The sequence below is a fragment of the Cavia porcellus genome, unplaced genomic scaffold, assembly GCF_034190915.1.
Source record: "Cavia porcellus strain 051 isolate PalLab524CR breed Dunkin Hartley unplaced genomic scaffold, mCavPor4.1 scaffold_14, whole genome shotgun sequence".
Classification (NCBI taxonomy): Eukaryota; Metazoa; Chordata; class Mammalia; order Rodentia; family Caviidae; genus Cavia; species Cavia porcellus.
In genome coordinates, this window is record NW_026947497.1 from 1,036,429 (window position 1) to 1,048,457 (window position 12,029).

The 12,029-nt window shown below is 44.5% G+C and overlaps 1 long non-coding RNA gene across 1 annotated transcript in view; it reads left to right on the forward strand.

Moving 5' to 3' along the window:
• Positions 1 to 12,029, forward strand: part of LOC134478641 (uncharacterized) — a 54,067-nt gene that overhangs the window by 30,128 nt on the left and 11,910 nt on the right. The window contains exons 2-3 of the long non-coding RNA XR_010051377.1: positions 8,670 to 8,755; positions 8,822 to 8,883. This is a non-coding gene — a long non-coding RNA (uncharacterized LOC134478641). The remainder of the gene's footprint in view (positions 1 to 8,669; positions 8,756 to 8,821; positions 8,884 to 12,029) is intronic.

Sequence of the window (12,029 nt, forward strand, 5' to 3'; positions counted from 1 at the left end):
CCAGTGTATTAAGGATGTGAGTGAAATTGATGACTGGGATGTCTCAGGTTTTTATGATGATGTATAACTTTCACTGCCAAAGCTTTTATTGTCTGTGATTTGGGAAGAAGGGGGAACTGATGTATCAAGGCTGCATGTCACACCATTTAATAGGGTTATAAATCCTGTCATCACTAACTGGTGGTCAGGAGCTGGAGACTTCCAGCAGCTTTGATGAGCCTTTATGGGGTTTTTTTGCCCTCTCTTTGCCTGACTGTCACAATTGTATTTTGAGAGGGAGATTGGCTATGTGGTGGATTTACATATCCTAGGGACACCCCAGAGAAAAAGGGAGCCTTTCCTCAGCCTCTCTGTAAAAGACAGCACAGGTAGAATCCTCTGGTTCTAAGGTGAGCAAAGAAATTGCATGATGGAACAAATCCTAAGTCTGTCTGTGCACTACGCTTTTTAGTTTACCATGTGATTTAACGTCTGGTACTTTTCAGATCCTTCTTCCATCATGGAGAGAATGGCAGAGAGAGACTTGAGGATGCAGAGGAAACTCTTTAGGATGAAGTAACTGAGCACTGCCATCAAGAGTTTAGGATGTCTACCAAGTTGTTCTAAGCTCTAGTCCTTGACCCCTCAGATGGTTTAGTGACTGACTCTGGGAAGGTCACTTGGATTTTCTGGCCCTCAGTGTCCTCCCTGAAATGAGAAAAACTCTCTGCTCACAGAGCTGCTATGAGAATTAAATGAACTTCTGCACACAGTTTCTTAGCAAGAGTCCTGGACCAGCAAAAGTATTCAGTAAACATTTTGAAAGTGTAGAAGTACAGTGAGAAAGGCAGATGGCCTGTGTCACAGGAGTGTGAGGAGCCACCTACGTCTTCCTGAGGTTGTGTGACCAGGAAAACATCTTGTAAGAGGTAACAGGAAGTGCCGAAATGGGTGGGAATGAAAGTGAGTGAAGAAGTGCACGCAGAGGTGAGATGAGCAGCTGGAGCTGAGGGAGGCCAGGCCACAGAGGCTGCCTCCGCCCGAGCTCAGATCCCAGGCGCCGAGGGGCCCCCAAGAACATCAAGTAGGGAGCGGCATCACTGAAGGAATCTCTCTGAATTCTTGATGTAAAGAAGATGAGACAGGCAAGAAGACCTGACGCACACGCTTTTTCAGCTTCGTTCTGTGATGTTCAACATCCTCCAGGGTTCCCCAGGTGAGGGTCGTTCCATCTGTTGAAAAACCATGCTATTTTCCTTTTCCTGCAGTGTGTTGGCTTTTTTGGTGGAGTCTATATATGGAAAGAGTAAGGGTTTATATTCATGTACTTTGCCCATTTTTCTGCGTCATTATTTTTGGTCTTTTCAATTTTTGTAAGTTCATGATACATGGGAATAATGATCCTTTATCTATGATATATGCTTCAAATAATTCCTCCCAATTTGTTGTTCACCATTTGTCATTTGACTTGCTTGTGTGTTATTTTTATCAGCTGAACGGTTTTGTTTGTTATGTGTCAACTGCTTTTTTTATTGCATACTTTTTCCCATAAAAATAAATCTATGCAGCTTAAAAACATATTTAACATTATATCATTCCAGTATTTTTGGTGTCAGATTACTAATTCTTTTTCAAGATGATGGTGATACTAGATGGCAATTTTTCAAATAGTAGAATTATTGGAATATAGTTCATGTGCCATAAAATTCATCCTTTTCAAGTGTACATACAATTCAGTGGTTTTTAATACAATCACAAATTTGTACAGCTACTGCCAGTCACTTTGGGATACTTCGTAACACAGCTCAAAGGGTGCCACACCCATTAGCAGCCCCTTTTCCTTCTGTCCCGTACCCTATTCCCTGGTGACCACGAATCTACTTTATGTCTGAAGACTTGCCTATTCTGGATGTTTTACATGAATAGATTCACACATATGTTGCTATGTGTGACTCGTTTTTTTCACTCAGCATAATCATTTCAAGTTTATCCATGTTGTAGCATGCACTAATATTTTATTCCTTGATATTGGCAAATATTCTGTTTTCTTTATCCACTAATAAGATGATGGGTATTTCAGTAGTGTCCACTTCTTGGCTGTTATAAACAAAGCTGCTATGAGCATTGGAGTATCAGGTTTTGTGTGGACATTTGGTCTCATTCTCTTGGGATACATATAGGAATAAAAATGCTGGGTCCTATAATAACTCTACATTTCATCCTTTTGAGAGCTACTGGACCTTTCCAGAGTGGCTGCACCATTTTGTATTCCTACCGGCAATGTGTTAGGGTCCCGTTTTTCTCATCTTTGCAAAGATTTTTCTAATCTAGCTTCTTTATTATAACCATTGTAGTGAGTGTGAAGTGATGCTTTATTGTGGTTTTGACTTGTATTTCCCTATTGACTGATGACACTGAATATCTTTTCATTTGCTCGCTGACCATTTCATTTATTCTTCTTTAGACAAATACCTATTCCAGTCCTTTGCTCATTTTAAGTTGGTTTGTTAGCCTTCTTATTATAAGCTATAGGAGAACCTTATATATTCTAGGTACAAGTGCTTTATCAGATGCACGATTTGTAAATATTTTCTCCTGTTTTGTGGGCCATCATTTTACTTTTCTAATGGCGCCCTTTGAAGCACAAAAGGTTTTTGATGAGTTCGATTCCTTTTTCTTTGTTGTCATACCTAAGAAAACAATGCCTAATCCAAAATCATGATTATTTAGGCCTTATTTTCCTTCTAAGAATTTTATAGTCTTAGGTTTTACATTTAAGTCTTTGATCCATTTTTATTTAATTTTTACAAGACTGTGCATTGGAGTTTGCAGCATCATAGAAAGTTTTTCTGTCAGGATTATGCTAATTTGGTGAAATGGCTTAGGAAGAGTTTCCTGGACTTATATATCCTAGGAAAGTTTAATAACAGGAGTATATGTCCTTTAAAAGATTTAAAAGATTTGCCCCAAACAAAAACAATAAAAAAAACTTCGCCAAGAAGCTAAATGGATGAGACACTTATTATTTAAAAGGCATTTTTTTCACTTTCTTCCAAGGTTATGGGGCTGTTATTTTTATGTTTTGAGACAGGGTCTCATCACGCAGTCCAGGCTGACCGTGAACTTGCTTTGTAGCCCAGGCTGTCTTCCAACCTGTGGCAATCCTCCTGTCTCAGCACCCCGGAGTGCTGGAATTCCAGGCATGTGCCACCACGCCCAGCTCTGAGCTTATTTATTTTATTACTTGTTCTTGAGTTAATTTTGATAACATAGTTTCCAGATAACTGCACCTGTTGTTGAGATTTCCCCATTTATTAGTGTGGAGTGTATGTTCTCTTTTTTATATTGCCTCATCTGTATTTCTGGTTTTATCTTCTCACTTGGGGCTTTTTAAAAGTCTTGATCTATGTTTATTGGTCTTTTCAAATAATTCTTGACTGTATTTATTCTGTCTGCTTTTCTGTTCCCCAAGTCCTTATTTTTTGCTTTTTCTTTATCAAGTCCTTCCTCTTTCCTTCCCTTCCCTGGATTCGTTTTATTGCTTTTTTATCTAGCTTTCTAAGTCAAGTGCTTTGGTGAGGCTCTAAGTTTCTGAACCTTTGCTTGAGGGATCAAGGTTTTGTCTGTGTTACAATACAGGAAACTGTTGACCAAACACCCTGCTACCAAAAACAAAGGACAGCCCTTGCTTAGGAAGAACCTGTTGCCAAGGAGCAGGAGAACTGTATGCCAGGCCCAGCCTGGCCTCAGCTCAGCTCAGCTCTCCGGGGCAAGTCCCCTGCCCTCCCAGGTCGTCTTCTGGGTGGCTGGGAAGCATGTGGCCTTTGTATGGGCAGCTCCCTCAGGGTAATCCCTCCGTGTTCCACCAGGCAGCCTGTGTCTCCCTCTTTGATGCCTCTACCCCAACCCACTTACCCATAAAATCTTGCAGTTGAGTTTTATTCTGCAAGATGGAGCCAACAAGTAATAGTGCCACTGTCCCTGCTGAGAGGCAGTGAAGCCTCTGGACCTGCGGCCAGAGCAGAGACAGTTCCACCAGCAAGGCAGCAGAGTGGAGGGGCAAGGAACATGGCTTGGATGTTGGATGACTCCTCTTTGCATCTCTGGCTGGCAGTGTGCAGCCTTGAACAAGTCTTATTTTCTTGTAAAGAGGAAATAGTATCAGCAGCCCAGGACAGGAGTGTTGAGGTTTGAGGGAGTTAACCATTGAAAACACCCAGGACGGGGTCTGGTGTTTCATGATTCCTGTGGAAATGTTCCTAATTTGTAGTTCATGTTGTTGCTGTTGTCATCATCAGCAGTGTGAGCCTGGGGTAGGTGGGAGACTCTCCACCGACGGGTGAAGGAGCAGCTCATCAAAGCAGCCCCGCCACAGGCTGTCCTTCAACCTGTCCACAGTCTGGCCGCTGAGACCTCAGGTCTTAGTGTTTAGACTGCGATCAGTCTGCTTCCTCAGAGGCCATTAGGATCCCCGACTCTCTCGCTGCAGCTGCTCTGATGGAGGCTGTGAACATGAGTACCCTACCACCACCACCATAGTGCTCTGAAGCCAGAGGAGGGTCTGGCTGAGTTAGGAAACTTGAACAGAGAGGCACCTTCTCTGTCCTCTGTCTCTGTGGGAACTGAGTCCATTGCTCCCTTGTTTTATGTTAGGTCTCAGTTTTTCCATCTGCAAACTGGAAACAGGGCTTGGAGCCAGAAAGCTCTCCTCTGGCACTTTTTGCCCTGGTCCCTGCGCATGGATGAAGGGGACAGTTATGGGCTCCTAAAAGCTCCTGCTTCTCGAACAGGACCATTTCTTCCATTCACTTAGCAAACCTTTTAGGTCTATGGCATTCTGGCCTTGGAATACAAAGACCTGATCCCTAGAGAGAAAGTGCTGCTACCAATGGCTGTGGGTGTTGGGTTGGCAGAAGATCAAAAGGGAAGCCAAGGAGGACTAGTCACAGCAAGCTTCCTTAATGCACTTTGTGAGCAGGGTCAGTTCTGCTGACTTGAATTTCCTATTTTATTCTTGCTCTCATGAAAAGTCAGAACAGCTGTAGTGCATGCTGGTCATGGGCGAGAACTGAGGGATCCCAGACGTGCATCCTGGGGCATTTGCTCCCCTGTAAATGCCTCAGGTGAGGACATGAGTCAGAGCGTCTGGTCCAAAGCTGGGGAGACGGTGAGCAGGGAGAAGAAGGCTCCTTCTGCTCCCTCACTAAACAAAGGACAGCTCTGGGACCAGGTAGGAAGATGTCAGTGAGGGGCCAGGACTGAGGCAGAGGATCTGAGGCAGGGATGCCCCTCCCTTCTGCTGGTTGTCCAGAGAGCAAGGAGGCAGCTTGGTCTTTTGAAGGCAGTGCTATCAGAAGCATCTTGGTGGCCTCGGAGCTGTCCAAGTCGTGCTGGGGGAGTAGAGAGCCCTGGTGTTTGCCAGGACCTTTGCTGTTCCACCTTCCTGGTTTCAGAGCAGAGCCTTGGCTTGCTTCTTGATGAGTGGAGCTGGCAGGGCTGGCAGTGTATGTGTGAGCGTGGGCTTGCACAAGCAGTGAGGCAGGGATTACAGGTATGCCCCCACCACGCCAGCTGTGGTTTGTAAAATGTTATTTTGGAGCCTAGGGGTGTAGCTCAGTGATAAAGCATGTATGTAGCCTGCACAAGGCCTTTGTTTTGATCCCTAGCATCCCCCAAATATTAACTGTACAATCACAAAATGTAGAGGTATTGATATACAAATATGCAGTCCAAATAAGATTGTGAGCACCCTCTGTGTTGATGTGCAAGTTTGTGTTTCTTAACTTCACGTGTATAACTGTGGTTACTATAGTTTACCCATTCACACTATTGGCCGATACTTGTCTTCTCCATGATTTGGTTAGTACTGTGATCCCTTCCGTGGGATTTCTAAGATACACTCACAGACAGCCATGCGGAGAGCTGTGTCTTGGAAGTTTTGCCAACATTCTGGGGTTTAGAATATCATCAGGTTTTCCAGAAAATGTCAGATTACTTAACAAGTAATTAATGCCAATCTTTCTATCTTTGTTAGTGTTAGCAGATTTGTTCCTACACAAACAATTACACCAACACATGGAGTTCCCAGAATTAATAATTTTTGAGGCATCTTGAGGTTTTAAGGTTCACTTTTATGATCACTAATAACTGAGCATTTTTCTTGTGGCTTCGGGCTGTTAGTTTCCTTCACTTCCTTTACAAAGTACATCCATCCAAGTTTCTCCATGTTCTTTGTCCTGGCATTCTACCTTATGCAAGTGACACATCAGCACAGCTCTTCATGCCTTGCGACTGTGTGCTGACCTTCAGTCATTCCTCTTTACAATTCCAACACAGTCAGACTGCATTAAGGCCTGAGTGCTCGGTTTCCATTTATTTATAAGTGATCACTCCCAAACTGGCAGCTCGAAACAGCAGCCACTCTGAATGTCAGCTTGGACTTGACTGAGGCATCTCACACCTCCTGCCAACACACAACTACCTGCAAGCCCAGAGAAGCGGAGCTCCTGTGGGCAGCTGCTGGGGCAGCAAGGGTTCCTGGGTCTGCAAGTTTTTACTGCTCTTCAGACCCAGGCCTGGACGTCTTCACGTGGTTTGCAGAGTGTTTTAAGAGCTGAACAGGGGAGTGAAGAGTTTGAGGGGTGAAGACTCTGAATTGCACAGTGTTGCTTTTCCAGTATTCCATCAAACATAAGAGCAGTCCAAGAGGTGGGAAAATAGCTGAGCCATCCATAGGGGGAGCTACAGAGTCGCACTGCAGAGATGCGTGTGCCAGGAGAGGAGAGGGCTTACACCATGCTTGGGATATGTCACGTTTCACACAGTAATTTGTGCTTTTCTTCCATTCTTCAAGGATAAGAAATTACAACTGTCGTCATCCAACTGCTGTACAGTTTTGCCTCTCCTACTTAGGCCTCCCAGTGGGTCTTTTGTTATAAAGTAACAATAACCTTGACAATGTAAAAGAAACATGAATTAGATTGGAGGGAAATGAAGTTTAAACACCATGACACAGGCTGAGAATGTTGACAGTGTGGGAGGTCATTTTTGTGGGTGAAGGGTACATGGGAAATCTCTGGAGCTTTGGCTCAGTTTGACTGTGAATGCAAAAAAGTCTATTCACAACAACAAAATGTGATGGCAGCTGAAAGTGCTCGGGGGCATTATTAGAAAATTTGGAGAATGGAGAGAAACAGTTGGTCTTTGGAGGCTTTGGGATAGGTTTTATACCTAATGCTTAGGTTAAAAATTAAGTAGCATTTTCTAATACGAAAATAAATATTTCTCATTTTCATTCCATTCGCTGTCATATAGTAGAGAAATCTACCCCTGCTGTCTTACAGTCCTATAGAAACAATGTTTAATTTGTACATTGCTTACTTTCTTACCCATTTTTATTGATAGGAAGTAAAGACTTTGATCAGCAGCTGTTGATCTCATTTCCCCCAATATTTCAACTTGTTGGAGATGAAATTTTATTTTCAAACAACAGGATGCTGTTAGGCTTCACTGTGGAGAATACAGGTCTGTGAGTAGCTTCGTGGAGAGCAGTGTAGACCACTGGCTGCAGAGCACCCTGCTCAGGCCCAGGCCTGGATAGATGGTGCTAGGGTGACAGCAAGTCTTTGCAGTTGTCACCTGTGCAGCAGTGATTGTGCTAATTAACTGATATCTCTAATCTGTAGCTCTTCTTAGAAAATGAGTGAATTCCACTGCATGTATCTCTTGAAAATACTCAGTGAGATTATGCACACACACCAAACCTTGGGTGGTATGTCATCTTAAAATAAAAGTTCACCCATATTATTTACTTGTTTCTATGATGCTAAGATCAAATCCAGAGCCTTGTGTAAGGGTGCTACCACTGAGCTACACTGCCAGCTCAGTAACTGTGTCACACTGGGCTAGAGACTAAACTTCAATGAGTACAAGGGTTGTTTTTCATTTCTTTTTCTTCTTTTTATTTAATGCTGGAGATTGAACCCATATGCTGCACCGCCGAACTATATCCCTAGCTGTTAATTTATTTTAGATTTTCCACAGTTCTCTTAATCTCTAGTGAACAGAAAGGATGACCTCTGTAGTGCTTTTGAAGAATTCTTTATACCATGTCATTGGCGTTGGTGCACATCCCTGCGGCTGTTTCCTGTGAATGTCATTTTTGAATTTTCTGGGTTTTGCTGGCTGGCTGGGGTAGCTATTTAGCAGGTAGTACACAGTAGCTGGTTGGCTGACCTTGAGCTTCTGGAAGGCCTGATGTTTGAAACTCTGGCAGGCAGCCTGATCTCATCAGCCCCATGAGGTACTATCAGGTGTGTGTTTCGAGCCATAGCCCGAACTTTGGAGCTGAGCAAGTTCTGACCTGTGTGAGCAGGGAAGAAGAAAGTGCTTTGGGGAAATGACGTGAAATAATCCCATAAAGGAATGAAGATGGTGTGTGTGTGTGTGTGTGTGTGTGTGTGTGTGTGTGTGTGTGTTTCTCCATCACCTGCTCTGTGCCAGGGTGTAGAACAGAAGTCAGGGGCCACTCAGAGGGCACACCAGCTTGAGGCTGATGGGAACTGGCTTGTGCCACTCACTGACCAGGTGCAGGGGGAGCACAGCACCCTTACCCATTTTGAGGGAGTAAATTTCCTCGAACCCTTGGCCTCACATTGAGAACACAGCTAATGATCATACTTTCTTTGCAGGTGTCTCCGCAGCCCAGCAGAAGTTTGCTCACTGGTTCAGAGACTTCAAGATCACGTTCATGGGAGATGCAGAGACTGACGGTGAGGTGCGTAAGGCTGGCTTCTCCTTCCTCAGCCTCTGCCTTCAAACCCTGACTCCTTTCTCCTTCCAGACGCCTCCTCGCACGAATTTTCAAATTGTTTGGAGAATCTAGAAAAACAGAGAGAAATTATGGTGAGTACAAGGATGTAAATTAATAAATCAGGTTTCAAGTGGGGGAAAATCTGGGTTTAAAAGTCAATTCTGGCAAAACTTTTGGTTGTATTTATCTGAGACTGTATGTAGTAGGGCATTTAGTGGAAAGAACCATAATCACGATCTCATTGTGAAGTAGCTTTCAGGAATGTCAGGCCTGAGATGTGACTCTGCCAAAGCAGCCTAGAGATATCAAAGATGAGTCGGGCTCTACAGTCACCCTGCTGTGCCCTCTCCCTCTCACTGGCTTTTTGGGGGTCTCATTGTCCCAAAACCCCGTAACTTCATCTATAAAATTGGGGGCTGGGGGCTTTCAGTTCTATGTTGTCAGTAGATTTTTCACATAAATAGGACCTTAAACAGAGCATTAATCTCTTGTGAAACCAAAAGCTGAAAAGCCAATGCACAGGCAGGACAGATCTCAGGCCTGGAAGTCCCTGAAGTAAACTTGCACTGATATTACCGTCAGAACACTAACAACTCCTGGCCTTCATCAGGGTACTCCGTGGGCCCCGTGCTCTTCCCAGTGCCTTGAGCAGGTGACTTTAACACTCGTGCAGCTGTGAAGTTTGGAGAGACCTTTCTAAAGAGCTTGTATTTCCTTTTTAATGATATTCATTAATTCAGAGGTTGACAGTACAATCCCCACTGGGTTGTGATGCAATATTCTCACTGGTCTCTCCAGGCATAAAAACATTGCAAACTAGTTCAGAGGTAAAAAGCATGCTTACGATACACGAGGCTCTGGGTTCAATCCCTAGCATCAAATACTGAAAAACAAAACAAAATTTTTTTATGTTGTTGAGAATGAACACTACCTAGGATGGTACAGTGTAAGTGTCTCAGTGGCTCAGATGCGATAGTGATGCTAATACTGGCTGTGGTGACTACGACAGTTCATCGTGACGGCCTGCCAGTACTATTCTCAGAGGCTTTCCTAATTTCCTAATAACCACACTAATAACCACATTGACTGTAAGGTACATGCTCTCAGTGCACCCTATTTTAAACCTGAGGACTTGGTGGCTCTGTGTCAGTGACTCATCATCATCTGTGGGTGCTCTGACTTCTCCTCCAGGTCTATGCTCCACTGAAACTCAACGTTTCCCTGTGTTTGCTATCTTTGAGGCCGTTGTCCTCTTCCAAGGAATTGTCTGGCTCTGGATCTTCTTCATTTTCACCCCAACACACACACCCATACACACACTCCCCACATGGGATGTCACAATGTGACCAGCCCATTCACTTCCCTGTGTAACCAGAGGAGCGATTCATTATGGGCCATTGGGTTAGCTGGATCTTCTGTTTCACAAGGCAGACATTTTGTGATGAACAGGGCACTATCCTGTCATGAAAATACTCAATGATTTGGCCATTAATGCTGAAGGTTGCCAATTGTTTACATTTTTGCATGAAATTGATTTATGTTACCTAAAAAAATTCAAGTAACAAGAATTTGAAGAGAATTTTTTTTGGTAACATGGATCAAGCTCATGACCTTGCACTTTAAAATATTAAAAATATTGTTATAATATGTTCACATTAGTCATCATCAAAAGAAATAATACAATAAGGTATTAGATTTTAAAATGCTATATGATTATGACAAATCTTGTTAACCTTATGGTGTATTCAGGCTTTCAGATGTGCAGGTCTTCAGAAACATAAAACAGGGATTCTTAATGGTCACAGAATTTTGTTTCAGATTCAGACTTTTTGCCTTCATCAAAAGCTTATGAGACGTACATCCCATTCAAGGTCAACAAGTTAAGTAAAATTTTTGTATAGTATATAGAGATAATTGACTAAAGTGGGGATGTACATTGCAATGCACGTTGAAGAGAGGCGTGGGTTCTTCTGCAAGCAGCAGGGAAGGAGACATTGGTGTAGCTAGCAGGGGGCAGAGGGCTCTGCACAAGGCAGTAAGGCAGAGTTTTCTGAACTGGGCTGCACGGAAGAGGGTTCTGTAGAAAGCAGAGATGAAGAACGCTCTGTAAAAGGCAAGAATGTAGAGGGCACTGGACATTGCAGGGATAAAGGGGTCCGCATACAGCAGGAAGGAGGAAATCTACATACACGGCAGGGAGAACACGCTCTGCACAGCTTAAAGAAGGAGATGGCTGAGTACACAGCAGGAGGAAGCAGGGTTTGAACATGGCAGTGTGAAAGAGGGCACTGTGCAGGGAGCAGGAGGACTGCACAGAGGCATAAGGATAGGGCTCTGCATGCAGCAGGGAGAAGAATTCTCTATATATAGAAGGGAAGAAGAGTAACCTCAGAGGGCAGCAAAGGGAGGGCTCTGCACAGGACAGAAAGATGAAGACCCCTGCACATAGTAGAGGGGAACAGGCCTCTGCACAGGGCATTGAGGAAGTGGGGTCTGAGCACAGAAGAGGAGAGGGTTAGCGCTGTGTGCACTTCGTGGAGAAAGAGTGCTCCATAAGGCCAGGGAGAAAGTGGGCTCTGCAGAGAGCAGGAAGGTGGAGGGCACTGCGCAGGGAAACGGGAGAAGGCTCTTCATCTGGCAAGGAAGGACAGGGCTCGGTACACATCATAGGGAAGAGGACTTGTGAAAGGCAGGGATGAAGAGGGCTCTGCACTGGTCAGGGAGCAAGAAGTCTTTCAAAGGGCAGGGAAAGAGAGGGACCTGCACACAGCAAGGAGGAAGAGGGCTCTGCGCAGGATAGGGAGGGTGAGGACACCGTACATAACAGAAAGGAAGTGTCCTCTGTCCACATGGGGGAAGAAGAGGGTCTGAAAAGGTAGGGAGAGGTTAATCCACAGAGCAGGTAGGGAGAGGGTTAGGAACAGAGCAGGGAGAAAGAGGGCTGACACAGGTCAGGGAGGAGGGCATCTTAGCAACAGGAAGGATAGAGAGACCTCTGCAAAGGAAAGGAGGAAGAGAGATCTGCAAAACGCAAGGAGGGAAAAGGCTCTGTACACTCTGCACAGGGACAGGGTGGAGAAAGAGGCGGCAGTCAGGGCAGGAGGTAGAGTGGCCAACACATCGGAGGGAATGAGACATTCTGCACACAGCAGGGAGGGCTGTGTGCACAGAGCAGCAACGGATAGGGCTCTCCACAAACTAGAGGGAGAAGGCTCTGCCCATGGTGAGAGGAAGAGAG